The 5,010-nt window shown below is 37.3% G+C and overlaps 1 long non-coding RNA gene across 1 annotated transcript; it reads right to left on the bottom strand.

The window, feature by feature from the left end:
- Positions 1 to 3,459: 3,459 nt before the first annotated feature.
- Positions 3,460 to 4,535, bottom strand: LOC139430931 (uncharacterized). Its single transcript, XR_011641291.1, has 3 exons — positions 4,309 to 4,535; positions 4,089 to 4,241; positions 3,460 to 4,025 (listed from the first exon to the last, which is right to left on the bottom strand). It is a non-coding gene; the product is annotated as an uncharacterized lncRNA (long non-coding RNA).
- Between the last annotated feature and the right edge of the window lie 475 nt (positions 4,536 to 5,010).

The following is a 5,010-nucleotide window of genomic DNA, read 5'->3' as shown; positions in this document are numbered from 1 at the left end:
CTGGATATTTCAATGAGCAGTTCTACCATAAATGGTTTCTTGAGTAAAGTGGTCTTCGTTGTGGGTTTGCAAACTATTTTATCTCCAAAGAAGAGAACATTTAACTTTTTATTTGGATCGAAGATACTCCCGTTAATAATCATTTCAACGTCTCCTTCAAATCGGTATTTCACTATTTCACCAATATATAAAAAGTTTATATATTTACTTACGTAACCTAAATTTTGAATAATGTAATAATTATCCGTTGTATCCGTAGTTCCATCTCCGCTAAACGTAAGTATTGTTGGTTGTTTGAAATATCGTTGTAAGTTTTCACGTTTATTAAAATGAGCAGCAATGTTGTGTCCGTGTACGTGTTTACCAAACTTATCGATCGTCATACTAGACGAATGTTTTCCGAACTTGCTTAAACTCATCTGCTCTAGTTCACAAACGTAGGTGTTTTAAAACAAAAAATGTGAGAGTCGTATATTTATGATAATATTTTAACGTATAATCTCGGCCTCTGTTAGCTCCGATATTATTGATGATATTTCATTGACATGTGCAGAATGACCTGCAGTTTGCGAGGCCATCAACAAACGCAGTCTGTCGACAAGTTCGTTGGGATCGTCCCAATACTCGTATTCGATAAGAGCCCCAGGAACGACTTGTTTTTGTAATGCACCACCGACTTTTTTCTTCGGATTCGGCCAGTATTTAGCCCAATGCACCTTGGGTTTGTTACCTTCAACGATAGGCTTGATAATATTCTGAAATTTCCCACTGTCGTCCTCAGTAGTCATACCTGCCTCTGGAATGTAATTAATGTACGGAGCATTTGAACGTAGTAAGATATCTTTGTAGTTGCGCATGTCCTGAATTGTAAATTTGCCCGGTTCGTTTTTAAATAGTAAATCATATAAACCAACGGTTCCCGTATATTTGAAGTTGCCAACGTGAATATCCTGATCCTCAAAGTGAACAGGACTGACTCCAATGTAGAAACCTTCGGGAGTTTCGCGAACACCGTATAAACGATCATAATCATCTTTTAAATCAGTTGTTAAACCAACAATATACGTTCTGGGCAAAGGATGAAACTGACTCAAAGCGGCTTGTACCTCTGGAGACTCCAATCTTTCTTCTATTTCATCTTTAAGTCGTTCTATTCGATTATGTGCGTCCGAAATAAGAGCTCCGGTATCCTCGCTAGAATCGAGGAGTTCTTCTTCTTCGCTCGGCGGAACTTCATATACTTCTTCTTCTGCATGAACTAATGGACCAAGAGGAGAAGACGTGGGAGAAGATACCAACCTTTTTTCAGGAGTCGATGTAGCAAATTTTCGTCGTTGTTCTTTTAATGGAACTTTCGGTTTTCGAATAAAATATTCGGTCTCGGTTTTAGCTGGTACGTCAGAAATATCCGGCGAGTAGCGTTGTATCTTAGATATCAATTTTTCTTCTTTTGGAGATAAACTTCGTTTTGGAATGGATAGTAAAGGCGCAGTGTCAAGTTTTGCGACAATATCCTGTAAGGGCCTTGCGATGGGTGCATATGCGGTTTCCGACCGAATCCTTGACTCCTCTAAGTCTTCTTTTAAAGAACGAATTTTGTCTCTCACGACTTCTCGTGCCGCGATAAGTTCTGCAGCTATCGTCTTGTTCATTGTATGATGTATGTGAAGTTACTACGAACTGTACAGCTGAAGTCGTTAGTTTTAAACTTCAATGAATTTATCAAAACCCTTACGGTAACGTCCCTTAGATACACTACAATCTAAATCAATAACTAGGATGCCGTGTCTATTCTCCCAACAAGCATCGCTAATTTCCTTTAGCCGATGAAACTCCATATCGCTCATTATGTGATCTTCAAATACGTGTTTTAAATTTGTTAAGTCTTGTTTAAATAACACCAAAAAGTTACAATTATCGCGAACTAATTGTTTTGGAATTGCACTATAACTTTGACAAATTAGAAAACAATCAATGTTTTTATGTCGACCATACGAAAAAAATTCCTTAATGACATTTTGACCTGTACAGGAAACATCGTCAAATACGACTACCGAATATTCTTTCGCATCTTCCGGTCGAATGAACTCGTCTGTATTAGAAAATTCATAGTAACCGCAATCTTTTATAGGTTCAATTAAACGTCTTAAAAAATCGTACTTATTTTGGTATAACGAATTGGAGCATAAGTATAAGTTTAGGAAGCGGAGGCCATTACGTGCAAGTAAAAGCGATAACATAGCATTTGTTTTTCCCACACCAGAGGGTCCTACAATTAAACCTCGCTTACATTTTCCACCAAATAAATTGCTGTGTCTTGTAAAGTGTTCTTCGACCGAACCATTACTAAAATTTACTATAGGCAGTGTTAGAAGTTGCGGTAAACATTTTAATTTCTCGTCGATCATGATTCTCGTACTAAATGAATTATAACATTAACAGGATAAGACTGAATGAAAATATAGCAAAAGTAACTTTATATAGATATATAAAATATATTGAGTATATTGGAACTATAAAATAATAATTAACTTAATAATTAACTTAATAATTAACTTAATAATTAACTTAATAATTAACTTAATAATTAACTTAATAATTAACTTAATAATTAACTTAATAATTAACTTAATATTAACTTAATAAATAAAAGAAGAGAAGGAGTAGTTACCACTCCTCCTCCTCCTCTTCTTGATATCTTTGGTAAGGAGGTGGTGGTGCTGCTGGTGCCGGAGTAGTTGCCGGAGTCGTTGCCGGAGTCGTTGCCGGAGTCGGTGCCGGAGTCGGTGAACTAACACATGTGCAACGGTTAATGTGCATGTTTTGCACATGCACTTCACCCCTCACCACAGCCGATTCTGACACACTCTGCAGCTGAGAAGATAAAATTAATGACATGGAAAAAAGTATTATAAGTATAACGTACCAACTTAAATATAGCATCTAATTTTACCTCCAACGAGGCAACTTTCTGCTCCACTTCACATAGTCTTAGCATATGATTAACTCTCATATTATCCATATTATTAGTCATCTTTAAGCTAGGAAGGGAAGTTTACGCTATTAGTAGTGAAACTAGATAAAATACATTCAGCCTTTTTAATTTCACAGGTTAATGATGCTATGGTGATGTCGAGCGATATTGTTAAAGGGTTGTTACAGCTCGATGCCAGCCTTTCTCTAAACTGTGAAAGTTCTCTCAAAGAGGTCTGCAATTGAAGAACCTTTGCATGAAGGTCTTTATAAAAATTTTGATACAAATTATTAATTTCGGCCAAAATCTGCCCTTTGGTTGTTTCTACTGCTGTACACATTGCGTTTGAAAAAAGGCTGGCAGACACATCGGAAATATCTGAAGTAGCAGGAATATTAGCAGGAATATTGTCAACCCTTAAGATGTGTACTTTCGGGCTTAACGAAGAAATTTCGGTGTTAGGGATATTTGAGTTAGTAACGGGAGCCAATGAAGCTTTAGAAGAAGAAGAAAAAGAAGCCTTAGTAGCTTTAAGATACTTCCGGTTACTACAGTGTTGTGATACCGCCATTAAAGCAAGAGAGTCGTCGGATTTATCGGACTCGTTCTCGGTAACCACTTTCGACTGTGTCATTTCAACCTTCGACGGGGTCGCTTGTTCAACTGACACATACTTGCGTTGGCTACGTCGCGAACGAGCACGTGCCTCCCTTCTTTCCTCTCTATACTTTTCTGACGGTACCCACACACCTGCAGCCTTCTTCTAATGTTCACGGTTCCCCGAATTCCGACGAAGTGAAAGGCGTTTCACATTTTTATCGTCGACATTCGCGGAACCTGCGACGTTCAGAAGCGACGGATCTTGCTGCGCATTAGATTCCACGTTAGGATCCATCGGCTGCTCATTAGGCTGCACGTTTGGATCCAGCGCCTTCTCAACAGTCGATATGTTCAACAGGTTTATGTCAAAACTGTTTAACAGGAATGACTCCTGGCTGCTGGCGAAACCGGGAGCAGTTAAATCAATTTGACTAAAACCGTCTTGAGACATCTTGATAAAAAAAGATTCATACATTAATTTATTTTATTTTAATAAAAAATCATGTATACTTACATCGCTTGATGAAAAGAACGTTAAAATCTAATTGCAGTGGGTGCTGAATGATAGGATGTGAATGATAAAAAATTATTGTAGATATTATGATACAAACGTTCGAATAATAAAGTTATGCTTACCAACAAAAATTAAGATTTAAAATAGAAGGAGCTATAGGAATGAAAAAAAAAAACAGATTAGCAACAATATATGCAAAGGAAAAGAAGGCTATACTTACCAGAAAAAAGTCGCCGAGATAACGAAGTTATCAAAACTGATCGAACTGATCAAACACAAAATGGAAGTGATCAGTAGTAAGGTCCTGTAGGAATTGAAAAAATAAAAATAACAATTTAACATAACAAACAAATAAACAAGTTGTACTCACAAAAACAAAGTAGAAAGAGCTGTTATGATGAAACAAAACAAGAATATTTTACATATTATATAAGCAAAGTAAAAAAGGTTACTTACCAAATAAAACACGTCAGCAAAAAAGAGAAAGCAGAAGGATGTCTAGGACTGGGAAAAAAAAAAATTTTAAATATTATATAAACATGCAAAACAAATATAGTTTTACTCACCAAAAAAAGAGAAAGTTGTAGAAAGAGCTGTAGTGATGGAGAGAAAATGAACGTTATATAAAGTTGATAATAAAGAAGGTTGTACTTACCAAAAAAACTGAAGAACACAAACACTTAAGTGACTTTCAAAGGCTGGGAGGTGTCTTCTTATAGTAGAGTAATGAAGGGGGGGCGTGGGGTGGGGCGTGGCAAGGGGGAGGAGTGGGGAATGGGCGGAGTTAGAGTGGGGGTACTTTTTTTCTGGCTCAACTTTCCTGGCAACTGGGGGGGGGGGAATTTTAGATTTCCCCCACTCCCATCCCCACTCTTCCATCTCCACTTTGGGAGGAGCCTGAGGAGGAGCATGGGAGGAGCAT

Source organism: Onthophagus taurus, chromosome 1, assembly GCF_036711975.1.
Source record: "Onthophagus taurus isolate NC chromosome 1, IU_Otau_3.0, whole genome shotgun sequence".
Lineage (NCBI taxonomy): Eukaryota > Metazoa > Arthropoda > Insecta > Coleoptera > Scarabaeidae > Onthophagus > Onthophagus taurus.
This window is presented reverse-complemented; position numbering and strand designations above follow the sequence as displayed.